The following is a 14,423-nucleotide window of genomic DNA, read 5'->3' as shown; positions in this document are numbered from 1 at the left end:
TGCTAAGTACATATGTCAGTGACATGGTTGAGTGAGTTGGATGATAAGGAGAAGAAGGGCATCCGAGGGATGTGTGTGCTGGAATAAGATTACTTTATAAACTCTGAGGGCATTTTAGGAGGCTGCCATGCCATCTTATTCACCCCCTTTTGTTTTTCTGACTAAAGCCCATTTTCTTTGCTTCTTCTCCAGCTTTTTCCTCTAACTGGGAAGCCTGCTAGCTCATGGCTGCTTTTCTTATAGGTGATCACTGGCTAATTAATCAAGTGAACTGCTAATGAATTAGTCAATTACTCTTACATTTTAAAAAGAGAGAGAGATGCAAGTCTGGGGAGACCCAAGGAATTCCTCTCAAGTGAGAAAAAGATCGAAATGGACTGCAGGGAGCTGGTTAGCTGGTCACAAGCATCTTGGAAGTCTGTAAAGACAAGGAAGGATGAGGGAAGAGCAAAGGAAGGTAAAGAGAAGCTTAGGTGAGCAGGTAAGCGCCAGTATCCACAGATCCTGATACAGATGTGAAATGTAAGCAGGCAAATGTCATTGCTTTTGAGTAATTTCCATTTGGAAGGATTGGACATAAAGTTTTGGGGGTGGAGGGAAATCTATTAACAAAAATGGTTATGAAAGTGATAAAATAATAAAAAATACAGGGAAAAAGGTCCTGAGTGAAAATAAACGCAGTCCAACGTGAACCAGTCATCACTGTGGTTGGCAAAGCCTAGTTCAAGCCAGGCTTTGGCTGGGAAGCGGACCGGTGATGGACGCAGCTGGTCCCCGGCTTCTGGATGCTGAAGAAGGTACTCTGATGGGCAGATATATATTGACAGGTTTTCTTGCACCCGAGATACGAAGCGAGGGAGGCCAGGGCAAGGGAGACAATGCAACAGAACCTCTCCTGTGGAGTCTCTTCTCACTGTATTTCATATATAAAAAACCAAAACACTCCAGCTCTGTCTCTTTTTGGACTTGCATTTTTTCCCTTTCAGAAGTAAAAATAAGCACACATTTATATTGCAGGTTACGTTCTCCCGAACATAATTTTCTTTACTGTAAGAAAAAAAAAATGGGGAAAGGAAAGAAAACACCAGGGTAGAATTGAAATGCAAAAAGCATGAAAGGCTTCTGCAGATGCATCTTGAATTTGCAGCCATTCTAGAGAGACAGGAGATAAGGTGGCTTAGGGAATGCAGCTGAGTCCGGAGAGGCATTTATTTAAGATTGATATCGAACCTTGGAATTGTGAGTGGGAGGTGTTTTTTTTTTTGATGAAGGAACAGGATGTTGCCAGGAGGGAGGGAGGCTGGCTAGGATGATTTATTATAAGAGGTCAGTAGCAGGAAGTCACTGGAGATACGCGATGGTCTAAAACGCAGGCCAAGGAACCCGGGTGAGGACACTGCTTTCTGCTCTGAGATTCGGGCTCCTCAAAATAGAGCCAACAAAGTGACTGGGTGGTCTAATTTAGGGTCATCTTTGGTGGTCCTGCATACTACATGTGTTTTGGTCAGCTCCCTTGTCTGCATGTCTCCGTGCACAATGACCCATCCTGCTCTTGGGTCTGTTGCACAGGCGTGTACCGTTAAAAAACAAAACAAAACAGAAACACTGCATTTGGAAGAGAGATTTCAGGCCCGTCTTAGGGCAAGAAGTCATTTGGTGCTTATACAGATAATTGTGCACATGGCAGCTACTGAGAGCATGAAGTAGTCATATTTATCATGGGGCTCCCTCCCCCGCAATAGGAAAATTCCCTGCGAAACAGAAATGGAAAGACTGGCGAGAGAAGAGGAGTCACGGCCGGGAGTGACCTTCCAGGCCATAAACAGAATTTGGAAGTTGAGCTGGATGTAAAGCTTTAACTAGTTGTCAGTCTGAAATCTGCAACTCCACATCAATGTAATGGCCCGCTGAGCTCAAGCAGAACCACTGCAGAAGTCTGTGCTTTTTGATACTGATGAGCTAAATAAATTACTGAATATTAGGCACATTATCTGTCTAACCTACCTCTGAGTGTCACTTAAGTGTCTTTTACTGTCCTCTCGTCTGACCCAGTCAGACCTGGAGTCCTCTTGTGTTGGGAGCAGTTGTCCTTCCTGAGAAGAGAGACAATGTACCTGAGAAACCTCAATTCAAGTGGGCAGGAGTGTAGGAGAAAGGATTCTCCCTCCCTGGGAAATGAAGCATGGCTTGGAAAGCAGCTGGTGAGCAGTGATTTGGAGCAAATGGGAGGATGCCCTTTGAATTCAGAGGTCCTTAAATGACTTGCCAAAGGTCATACAGCGAAGTTGGTACAGGGCTAAGTTCACGTCCTCTTTATAGGGGTGAATATCAACCCAATTCTACAATATTCATGTTCAACTTCCAATTATTGCAAACCCAGCAGTGTTGTGGGTTTTTCAGTGCGTTCAAAGAGTGCTGCTGTGCTTTTTCTTTCTACAGCTATTCTGGTTGTCCCTGCTGATAATAGCAGAGATTGGATCTACACAAGGGGTAACATCTGAGCATTTAGTGCTGGCCTTTTATCTAACGTCCTCCAGCCTGTGGTCCTGTTGTCCCTGCGCAGCTTGGTATGTGGTGATGTTCACTCTCCTGCTTACACTCAGTGAATGATTTATCATGTGTTATCAGTAGGACTCTGTACAGTGTCCAGGGACAATGTTTTCTTCCATCTGGTTCCAAGCTGGTGGAACACCCTTCCATATGGTTTTCACATGTGGTTCTCCTAGTACCTCCCTTCTATTTTTCCCCTGTGGATTCATCATTGCGCAGTTTGTATAACAACTACACTTTGTTTCACTTTATAAATTAATCACATACATGAATTAAAACTTCATCAACTGTGGATATTTTTTAAATGACAGAGGAAACCCTCCAGCTGGGTGAATCTATCTTCTAGAAGAAATATCCTGTACCACACCATACTGGAAATGAACTGCTGCAGTGTTTCACAGCACTCTTCAGTCAGATGTTAGGCTGCGGCTTGCTCTGGAGCAATCATATCTAATAATATGTGTGAAAGTCTTCTATTTCTGCTCTGTTATTATGAAGGTGCTATTTGCAGGTTCATTGCATGAGCAGGACAGAGACCAAAAAAGATTTTTTAATGTAAATTGTCACAAGACACAGTGATTTACAAAGACCTGATACTGGGCAATCCAACAAAGAGCTCTGTATCCCCAGCCTTTGAGTTATCCAACCTGCAAAAGGGCTCCTCTGTTAGAATCAGTTGCTGCTGGGTTTACTGGTCTTTGCAGATAACTTTTCTCTGTGGTCTTTGTTGATTTTATGTTAGACCTGGTAACACGCTTTTATCTTATCTGGCTTTTTCTCTTCTTTGCTCTCCGCGTTGTTTGCTATTCCAGAATAAATATGCAGACAGCCTGCCCCTGGAGGCCAGTGCACTGTGTTCCTCCCAGAGAGCATGCAAATATTTGCACCACACCAGGCTCTGAGCCACGAGACGTGAGCAGCCACACAAGGAGGTGCAGCAGAGGGCAGGGGTGGGAAGCCAGAGGGTGTGAAACCAGCACACGGCAGCTGGGGCAGTTGGCGTGGAGCACTTAGCAAGGGACTGCCTGGTCTTCAGAGCAAAGATGGGGCACCAGGGAAAAGAGGATGTGTCTTTGGGGGTGTATGCGTAAATGTGCATGCCTGTGTGAGTTTGTGGTAAGGGCTGTATATGTGCTGTGGTGGGTGTCATCTGGTGAATGCACGTGGGCAGCAGGTTCTCGTGAACAGCAGCAGGGATGGTACTCCAAGCCAAGTGGTGTTTTCTGGTGTTATCCGTCTTGCTTCCAGGCTCCTGTGTTTCAAAATAGCACATGACATGTGTGCATGCTTCTGTGGTTCTGTGGGTTTGAAACGGGCATGGTGGTGTACAGGGGTGTGTGTACTACCCGTGTGACATGTACTGAGGTGAGACACTTTGTCTCGAGTTTTCTGCCCTTACAGACACACCTTGTATCTGTTGAGAGGTCAGACCTTTTCTCTTCACAGAAGGCCAAGCCATGATGGAGCCAGAAAAAAGCTCAAAAAGTCTTTAGGCCTTTCTATGCCATTTAGTTTCTCATTGGAAAGAATAAGCGTTTCCTCAGGTTTGCAAGAGGGAATCCCTTTCCCGGTGCCCATGGTGTGGTCATGGCACCTGAAAATCCTGCTTCTGGAATGACTGACATCTCAGAGATGCTTCTCCTTGCAGAGTTATTTGGAATATCACCCCTATTTTACATCCCATCCCTAAGCAGAGGATCTTAAGTAGATTGCAGTGATGATTGTCCAGAGAGAAATAAGCCACCACTGCAGCTAGTGCAGCCATCACACCCAGGGATTTAAGCAGCAGTATCCTAAACTCTTGCTTTCTCCTCGCTAGCACAGGCATTTTTACAGCTCCCTGCTGGTTCCCAAAAAATCTCCAGAAGGCATTATGGTTGGCTTTCCCTTAGATCTGTTCCTTGACTTGCTTCACTGGAGAATGAGGGAGGGTGAGGAAGGGGTGAAGGCGTTTTTGTACAATTGTGGCACTCATTTGTGGCAGTGTCACCCTTTCCCATCTGTGGTGACAGGCCAGAGGAGAAGCATGATGGTGCAAGGCATTACCCAAGACATGTGCTATTTCGCCCTTGAAGGTCACCTCCCCGCTGCCTCCCTTGTCGCCTCCCTGCGTGGCCTCCCATCTCTCTCTCACCTCACTGAGCTTCTTTGATTTGGAACCACCGCTGGCTTGGCTGAGAGGGCTTCTTTTTTTTTGTTGGTTTTGGGGGGTTTGTTGTTTGCTCACTGTTGCCTTTTTCCAGTTTGAAGTTTGCCGCCTCGTGGCCTCCAGGCTGGTGACCCTGGTGCGAGCTGTCGGGCCTTGCGCTGCACACCGCCTTATCAGCGGGGAGGCTCTTTCGTTTCCAGCTGGGACTTTTGGTCTGGATTGGATCCATCATGCCACCAGGTCTGATTGATGGCCTTATTGACAATCGGGTTGACCCTTGTTCGGCAGGCTGACATGCTCTGTATTTCACGGGCTGGCATTTGATGCGTATCAAAGAGGTGGTCAGGTCATCAGAACAGCCAATTAAAACGATAAAGAGGGAGGAGTGGAAGATGAGGTTTTAACTCTTTCCAGCCCATCGTAAACATCTTTACGAAGCACAGGTATTGTCTTCTGTCAAAAAGGAGGGTTGGGAGGGAGGCAAAAGCAAAGGTCCACTTATAAAACATTTATCTATGGGAACTCTTTAAAAATTGAATAAGCAGGGGTCAGGAAACAATTAGCTGTCTATGCAGTTGTCAGTTATTTAGAGTCAGGAATGAGACTGGATCAATTTGATACCCTTCCATTCTTCTTTTTTTTTTTTTTTTTTTTTTTCCTGAACTGCATATTATAAAGGAGACCATAAAATTCAGCATAGGTTTGTGAGTATGTAATAATACATGTCAAATTCAAACACTGCCTAAAAGACAAGGATTTTGTACCATTGCTGTTGTTACTCGGAGAGGAGAAAGGGACTCCCACTACAGATGCTGGTAGCTGACAGCCAGCAGAAGGTAATAAATTCAGGAGCTATTTAGCAACAGCTTCTGAATAATGGTATCAGAAGAACATGCTCTTCACACGAGGAGCCTAATGAGGGAAAAGTGCTAGAGCCAGGGATTAAGGGTACCATTGGGATTACGGGTAATAAAAGCTCTATAATCTGTCAATGGCTGATGTTTGTACCAGTGCAGGGTCGGTCACAGTTGCTTCAGTGTTAGTTTGGGGGCTGTCTTTTAAGGTAATTCATTCTTTCCTAAGATGCTAGCAAAAATGCACTAGATCCTGGACTTTTTTGCCTCCTGAGCTTTAATCCATACTTACACTCAAGTTTCTAGGTACCAGTTTTAATGGAAATGCTAGCAAAATAAAGCTTGAATCAGTTTTAAGTGTAGAAAGGTGACTGTGTGGAACAGTCCAGCACATCCAGATTCAGTTCCTGGTTTAGACAGAGAATTTCAGGATGGCATCATTTTTGCTATAGTTGAGTTTCCAGTTTATAAATGGAAGGACAACTTCCTTGTTTTCCCAAGAAAGGTGAAATTTATGAAATGTGATAATGCTAATAAGAACTTAGTTGATATCTGAACATGGAAAGGAAAAATTGCCCTCCTATCCCCTGAAAAAAAGAAAAGAAAAAAAAAAAAAACACACAAAAAAAACATGCCATACCTGTAGTGCTGCATGCACTCCTCAAAGGTCTTCCTTCACCTGCTTGTACTTGTTCAGTTTTTGCTTTAATATCATAATCTAACTAATGCGAAGGCATTGAATCCATTTTCTTTCTGTTGGGTAAATGATGGTTAAGTGTCAGGAGATTTATTTAATTGTCTCACTATTAAAAAAAAAGGTAGGTCTGCTGAGTGAAAGCTTTTATGCTTTTAAATGAGGTATTGTTGTGATTGGAGTTTAAACAGCAATGATTTCCTCAAAAATGCATTGGCAATAATCACTGGCTTGTTTGATTGTCCACATAACTGTACCACCCGCACTGCCAAGAAACTCATCTGAACCACCAATGATAATAATAGCTATTTTTTTCCATTAAGCATGCTGCAGATACAATATTCAGGGACAGGAACATCTTCATTAGGCAGTACGGAAAGTGAACACATTGTTCACAAATCAGCCTCAGGAATAATGGACTAGAGAGACTTCAGAGGTGAGGGATGGAGGCTGTGGGGGCGGGAAAGGGTCTCAGAGCTTCATGAACCACATACAGAGAGGATTTTAGTGGGATACGGGCAATTGATTCCCTTAAGTGTCTTTGAAGAGGCCGGTCTAGGGGTAAAGAAACTCCACGTGACTCATTTTAGTATCTCACAGTCTGGCCACAGTGTCTCAATCATCATTTTACTCTTTTATATTTCTTTAATTAAAAAAAAAAAAAAAAAGCCATGAATACAGAGCTAATTCATCTGGCTTAATCAGAAACAACATGAGGATGACAGCTTTCTGAGGTGAGCTGGTGACCCAGAGGTGAGAAACCCGTTGCTTGTACCTGGGTGTCTCAGATACTGCAGAGCATCCTAGACATCTGTGAAATGCAAACAAGCCAAATTAATTCTTTCTGAAATTTTTCCATGGGAAATCCATTTCCCTGCTAGCTCCTGTCCCAGAAATCCATCCTGTGCCAGGAGCACAGCTCAGGGCTGAACCTTGCCATTTGCTGCATGGGGGGCAGAGGGCCTGGCCTCCACTAAGCACACGGGTGCAGGTGTTGTCTGTCTGTCCTGCTTCATGTCCTTCCTCTCCTAATTTCACATTAACTAATGGATTTTGGCACCAAGACCTACAGGTGTCATCCCCTTGTAGGATTAAGGCTGACACTTGCCCTGAGACTCAAGCAGGAATATCAGTTTCCCCTTTCTCTTTGCCACCTCCTGCCTGGGAAACCGCAGGCAGGGCCAGCAAAGAGATCCAGTTTGTCTCTCTGTCAACACACCACACCAACAAGAGAGAGGCTGTGTGTATCGCCCTGATGCTCCTTTTTTCCTCCTCTTTGCCCTCATCAGCCCTAAGTGCCATTTAGCAGCGTTAGCTGGCTACTCCTCTCTGTTGGACACCGATTACTCCCTGTTGGAGAGCTGTCAGTGAGGGGAAAGCCATACATCGCAGCGGGAAGTGATCTCACCCGGCAGGGGGGCACCTCTTCCCAGCCAAAACAGCGTGGCTTTGACAGGCTTGATGTATTTATTATCTTCTTGGTGCAGAAACGCTGCCACAGCAGGCAGCGGCGTTGGGGGCAGCATGCTACTGGTGACTTAGAAGGGAAAGCAAGGAGAACAACATGCCAAGGAGCTGTCTGGAGGCAGCTGATGGCAGGGTGCAGGAAGGGGTAAGGAGAGCATGAAGGAAAGGAAAAGACTTGAAAAGAAAAAAGAAAACAATTCCTTGTACTCGTGTTTATCTCATCTCCATAACTCCAGGGAGTCGAGAGGGCAGAGGAGAAGCAAAAACAAACAGCAAGTGAAAGAAGAGCGAGGTTACAGCCCAGCTGAGTGGAGCTGACTGAACGAAGCTTCAGAAAGCTGCCACCTTGGTGAGGAACCTGTGTGCTCCTCATCCTCCTGGACGTGGCTCCCTTTGGGTTTTGTGTCACGGTCTGGGTGGTTTTCACACAAGGGCCTTCTGTCAGGCTATTTTGTCAGCCCCTGTCTGGGTCCCCTTCACCTTGCAGAGTTAAGGCCAAAAGTCCAAAGGACACTTTGGAAGGGAAAGCAGTCAGGATCTTTCAGGGACAGAGGTGTGTTATGTTACCAGCAGCAGTGCTGGTTCATAGGCTTCATCAAATTCAAAACCAGGCTGGTTAGCTGCTTTGAACTCCTGGTAGAAGCAAGGCTTGATCACAACCCCGTATTTCTGAACGACACCTAGGCTGGGTTTGAAGTTTTAAGTGAAAGAAATCCACTTGTTTCCCTCTGGTTTTCCAAGAGGGCCATTCCCTTAGAGAAGTCCAGAAACTTCTCTAGGTAGAAGTTGCAAGGCCATGTCCAGCTTGCTTCTATGGGCAGCAATTAAGTAAAAATTACCAGGGTGCTGAGTGCTCCAGTGAAACCTTAGTGCCCTGATGAGCCTCACCTGGGTCCCCTCCTTACCCCTCTGCTCCATTTCAGCTCAGTCCCTCACCATCTTCCATTCTTTGAGCCTGGGGCTACCTGTGGGCCTTCCCTTTGTGCCTCACCTGGAGGATTCAAGTTCAGTAGTTGTGTGCTGGGACTCAAATCCTATCATTCTGTACGTGAGGTGTTACCTGGTGTCTCTGCTGTTTTGGGAAGAGGAGAAAAGGCAACCTGAGTTGATTTGTGATAAGTGAACTCCTTTTTGTTCTCAGTTCCTATGTAATATTGCAAATGTGAAGTTTGCAAGTGACTGCAGGCCCTCCTCAAAGGATGAGAAAAGTATTTCTTGTGCCATGAGGAAAACTCGCTGTGGGGCGAAGTTGCTTTTACTCGAGTCTACTGATTGACTGGCTAAAATAAACTGCAGGCTTCAAAGTCAGCCGTGCTGCGAAGGACCCTGAGGAAACAAGACCAACCAGAAGGGACTGAAGGAAAGCAGCCATCTACTCCTGACTGTGAGTAAGCAAACTTTATGTGTGGCTGGAAACACGGTATGCGTAACAAGAAATGTCTGTGGCGGATAGGAAGATTGCAGAGCGGTGCCTTGTCAGAGGGGTGTTCGAGTTCCCCGGGAGGATGGAGCACTGGGTGTGTTAAGAGTTAGTTGGCTGTTTTGAGATACTGTTCTCTTCTGGGGAGAAAAAAAAAAAAAAAAAAGTTGGAATTTAGTAATGAGTTTGTAAACATTGAAAGCTGTATAACTAATCCTGGTTGGAGTGCACCTGAAGAGGGAGCGTGCAAGGAGCCATTTTGTTTTTGCTGAGCTTGTTTTGTCTTGTTTTGAAGTTGCCTGATCGCGTGTTTTTCTGGACAAATGTAGCGTGTGGCTCAAGTGTTTTCCTGGTTGGAGAAATGCCACGTGTGACAACGTCCATCTGTTAGTCTTGTGTTCTTAAAAGCTGCTTTTATGTGATGGGGTTCTTTTGATAGTGCACCAAATCATGCTCAGATGGAGAACTGACTGCAACCTTGCTCAAATTAAAGGCTGTGGGCAAGCAGTGAGCAAAAAAATCCAAGTCTGTCTATTTTTTTCTCTTCCCTTCTCCTTAACTAAACATATCAGTTTTAATGCTGGGATTTTTATGAGAATAAAAATATTACTGTTGCACCCAAAGGCTTTTGATACAGGTTGATTAATGAATGTTATCGCTATTCTATGGTAATTCTGTATTGTGTGGCATGAACATGTGGGTGGCTATAATGCTACTGGCTGTCCTTTGTGTAGGAGAAGCTTGATTTGGAAGAGCAGGCAGGATCTGTGGTACTAAGGACCTTCTAGATGCTTTGCAGCAGTTGATTTACAGTGTATCATGAATATTGTCCACCTGCATAGCATAAGACTTCACGTGGCTGTTTAACGCTCTCTTTATGTGCATGCTTTCATGTAGGTTTGACTTATGCCACACAGGGTGCGTCAATGAGACCTTGTGCTGGTCTCTCCCTTCTGTATGACCCCTGCTCAAGCCCTAAGGGGCTTCCCCAGTTACTGATTATTCCAGTTGTGGTGTGCATTGGGCATCTAAAGCCTGCTGCACAGTGTCAGATGTATTTGCAGCACCAACCCTGTAACCCACTGCAAAGTGTCTCCCCCTCTCCTCTGTTCCCAAATGTCCAGGGGAAGCACTGAGCTCTGCTGTCTGTCTTAGGGCTTTACAGCATCTGCAGAAGGGCCTGTCTGGCAATAGGATTGGCTTCCTTCTGGGGTTTATTTACCTATTCAAGCCTTTCATTTAAAAGACTGAAAGCTGCAGTAAGTGTGAAGTGTGATTTTTTTGTTTGTTTTGTTTTGCTTGTTAAGAATACTTGGCTTTTATTTTAGTTGATTGTGAATATCCTGAAAGGAGGGTCAAAATGCAGTCCTTCAGGTGAGAGAGTATATCTGAATGAACTTCTTGCTTGTAATAGACTTTATGAGGAGAGAAAAAAAATAAATTTGTGCCCTTTGGACTTCATGATTTTTCTGGAGAAACAGCTATGTGAGCAGAGCTCCTGCTGAGGGAAGCAAGACCTCTCCTGCCTGGTAAAGTCTGCTCCATTCACCAGTTCACATCACCTGTAACTTGGTTATAACAGAGAGGTGCAAGTTCAAGTATGAAACCTGCAGTGTTTTGTAGCTGTAATGTTTGAATTAAGGGTTTGTTTCCCTCCTTCAGCCCTTCCAAGCTGTCAGCTGGTACCTGCATAAGCCCTGAAATCAGAAACACAACGAGTGACTCCTGGCTAGCACTGGCTTTCTTGTGCAAGTCCAGCCTCAGCTCAGGTGTTGGCTCTGTCCTGCTCTGATCCTCCTCTGGTTTGATCGAGTGTACTCATGCCCTTCTGTACGTGCCCCTGGGCTCGAGGCAGCTGTGCTGTGTGCTCTCTTTAATAGCTTGTCCAGCCCTGCGGCTTGTGTGAGTGCGTGGAGTGCAGCAGGTCCATGCTGTTGGCTTCCTGTCGTATTTCATGGCTCCTGATGGCAGCTCAGCTGAGGAGTTATGAAATTCATATCCTCTTGGCCTAGGAGAATATGGCAAGTGGAAGATTTAATGTCCCAGAGGGTTTGAGTAGGAAGCTGTACCAGAGGGAAGAAGGGGGTGGTTAGTGCTTCAGGTCCTTCACAAATCTGTTCATGTCAAGGCTTCCAAAGGCTGGAAAGCTGTGAATTAAACCAGCTGAGTTGCATGTGTGGCACTGTGTAATAGCATTTTTACTGAATTCCCTCCCTTACCAGCGCTTCTAGGATTTACTTTTGGACAACGTGGCCCCGTTTCAGTTGCTGATGGATTCCACTGACTTAATGGCACAGAACACTTGGTGATCCCTTACTACAACGTGCACTTATTCCCCCACCTTTTTCTGGGATCTCAATAGATCGAATGTTTGTGTCACCAACAAACGTTGTTTGTTGGGATCTCAAGGGGGAGCTGGATTTGCCCCTTCTGTGCCGTGTGCTGGGTACAAACACTGTCTGTGTTGGGCTGGGGACATGTGGAGAGCTCCAGTTCCTTCCAACCTGAATACTATACTCAAGCCACTGCTTGCAGTGGAAGGGTCTAAGGTGAAGGTTTAATGTGGTCTTGTAGCTAGTCTGTACTCAAAAGAGAACAAATACAGCAACAAGCCATGCATACAGTGTTAGTATCGGCAGGGTAGTAGTCTCAGGACTGTGTTGGCATCCTAGCATTGCTTGCATCCCCACACAAATCACTACTTTGTCCTTAAAAAAGGGATGACGTAGGAGGAAAAGGAGAGCTTAAGGTGTCCAAGAAAGTCTTAAATCATTTTGAGTCTGGAGCAAGACAACAATTTTTGCAGCAAGTGATCACGATTCTGTGATATTGAAGAGCACTGGCAGGAGGCCCCTCAGGCCAGGCGGTGCCTTAGGGCCACTTGGTTATTGTGCTGCTGCGGGAGGCAGGAGCCCTGAGCTGCCAGCTCTCGGGGACTGTGCAAGGTCACTGCAACACGGCTCCGACCCAGGGATGCTCACTCACCATGTGTGGAGGTGAGTGGCATGTCAGCAGTGGGCTCTGGACAGTAGGTGTCTGAGCTCTGTTCCTTCTCCAAAGAGCTGAAGGATGGTTTGCTGTTGGGTTTTGTGGGAAAGTGGGGTATGGGGTGATTCTTCCCTCTTGTTGTACTGTCCCTCTAAAAATATAACTTCACCTTTCCTGGGGTCTAAACCCCAGTGCTGTGGTCTGGCTTTGTATGGCAGCAGCTATGGGGAATGCAAATGTCAAGGATCAGCAAAGAGCAGCTTTTATTTGGTTGCATCTTACTGATGGTTTTCCTTACAAAAAAAAAAAAAAAAAAAAAAAAAAGTTTAAAATTTTGCTCACGTGTATAATGAGCAGCAATGAAACCGTAGCTTAAAGATTTTTTTCTTTCCAAAATTAAAAGCATCATCTCTATTCTAAGTTCACCCAAAATATTTTAGCACCAAATTACTTTGAAATCCACAAAAATGGAAAAAGAGTTTAGAAGAGATGGGAAAAAAAACAACTGAAACACTGAGTGGATGGAAGGTCTCATGCAGTGAATAATGAGGGCAATTTAGTGAAAGTCAACAAAAACTCCTAAACTGAAATAAAAAGTGCTGATGTTCAGACAGCACATGTTTTTGGACAAACAGACAGATTTCAGTCCTAAAAGGATAACAGTTGCTGTCTGGCTCTTGGGAACCTTGTGGATGTCTGATACGGAGCTGTCTGGTTGCCAGTTACCAGACTCCTCTGTGAAGCTGTTTCTGCCACGCAGCCCTTTCTCATCTGCCCCTTCTGACATGAGACATCAGAAGAAGGAGCAGAAGCTATTCAATCATAGTGACAGAGCCCTTTTTTTGGATGGTGAAATGTTCCATTGGTTTCATATATCTAATCTCATGTTTGTCTCTCTGCTAGCATCCGGCAGATTTGATGAAATAGAGCATGAAGGGTTGTTCTGTGAGATTCCTGACCCGTTCTGCAGGGCTTAAAGAAAAGGATCCAAAACCTCAAGTGTTTATTCTGGCTGGTGAGCAAGGAAAGAATATGGTGGAGCTTGTTGGAAGTCGCTGGGTGTTGTCTTAAGTTCCAGTCTATCATCATGGGGAAAGCTGCACTAGCCACCTGAAACTGCAGTAAACTCAGGTAGATGATTGAGGAACCTAACTGCTGTTCTCTACAAGTGGGTTTTGTTGCCCCCCTGCCATGTATCTCTTCCCAGCACCATTTTGAGTGTTATGGATGTGGTGTGGCCCTGGGTGGTGACTTAGAGGACCCGGGACTTGCTTCTGGGGGCACTGCTCCTGGAGGCACGGGCCTGCAAAATGGCCAGAGCCAAGTCACTTTGCTGCTTTGTGCTTCATTCCCCCGGCTGCAAAATGGGGCTGATAACCAGCTCGGCCGATGACAAGTGTGAAAGGAGAAATAAGTGTTCTCATCTGACATTTGTCAGGATGCAGGATGCTGACCTAGATCTGCGCAATCAAAGTGCATATAAGCTACGTACTGTAGTTGTGTAGGACAGCATCTATGATGATTAAGACTGGCTGGCAATTCACTGCCATCCACAAAGGCTGTGAGCGTTAGTAGAAGGCAAATGCCATCTGATACTCCCTGTTTGGAAGGGAAGATGCGTGACTTTTTTCAGGCAGCAAATTCCCTGCAGGAATAGAAGGAAACTTATAAGGCCCAAATCTGTTGGTGGTGTACGGGGCTTCATTTACACTTGTCGTAGTGATGTAATGGGTTGGTTTCTTGATTTGATGCTGTTTAAATGTCTTGCCTTATGTTGGTTAAGGATCATGGCAGTAGAGCTGAAATATTGACATGCATGTAGAGTCCAATGCGCTTTTATGCCCCGTCTCCCTCAAATCCTCTAAAATCCAGTGGTCCCATGCAGCAGCTCCATTCATACCCTGGTTCAGCTCAGGGCACAGTATATGCATCTTGTGTGGGGGACTGCAGAATTTTGACTTCCTTAGCTTCATCCCTGGGCTTTTCCCACCCTTTCTTCTTTGTGAGGAAGTAGGCAGCTCTCCTCCCTGTCCCCTGCACAGGGACAGGGGATCTTACAGGTGTCTTATATGGACCCCTCCACTCCAAGGGCACTGGCAGTGGCAGCGCTGCTGCTGTGCCTGTGTCGTGCGGGCCGGCCCTCTGACTGCTGACAGCCAACTTCTCCAAGAGGGGGACAAAATCCAAGTGGCAGGGCAGGCACCTCTGAGGAGATAGCTCCTAACTGTTCCCACAGAGCTTGAAGAAAAAGATTTGACGGATTTACAGAGGAAAATGGCTGAGAAGGGATTGATAAACACA

General features: G+C 45.5%; 2 long non-coding RNA genes across 10 annotated transcripts in view; both read left to right on the top strand.

The window, feature by feature from the left end:
• The window catches only part of LOC311446186, a 265,671-nt gene extending 264,805 nt beyond the window's left edge, over positions 1 to 866 (top strand). For all 7 annotated transcript variants that reach the window (XR_014698788.1, XR_014698789.1, XR_014698790.1 and 4 more), the window contains one exon: positions 193 to 866. This is a non-coding gene — a long non-coding RNA (uncharacterized lncRNA). The remainder of the gene's footprint in view (positions 1 to 192) is intronic.
• Positions 867 to 8,548: 7,682 nt separating this feature from the next.
• LOC311446187 overlaps positions 8,549 to 14,423 on the top strand; it is a 46,446-nt gene continuing 40,571 nt past the window's right edge. For 2 of the 3 annotated variants that reach the window (XR_014698796.1, XR_014698797.1), the window contains exon 1: positions 8,549 to 9,098. This is a non-coding gene — a long non-coding RNA (uncharacterized lncRNA). The remainder of the gene's footprint in view (positions 9,099 to 14,423) is intronic. The other variant, XR_014698795.1, reaches the window with a different exon arrangement.

The sequence above is a fragment of the Aythya ferina genome, assembly GCF_964211825.1.
Source record: "Aythya ferina genome assembly, chromosome: 17".
Lineage (NCBI taxonomy): Eukaryota > Metazoa > Chordata > Aves > Anseriformes > Anatidae > Aythya > Aythya ferina.
Note: the sequence above shows the minus strand (reverse complement) of the source record. Positions and strands in the feature narration are given on the sequence as shown.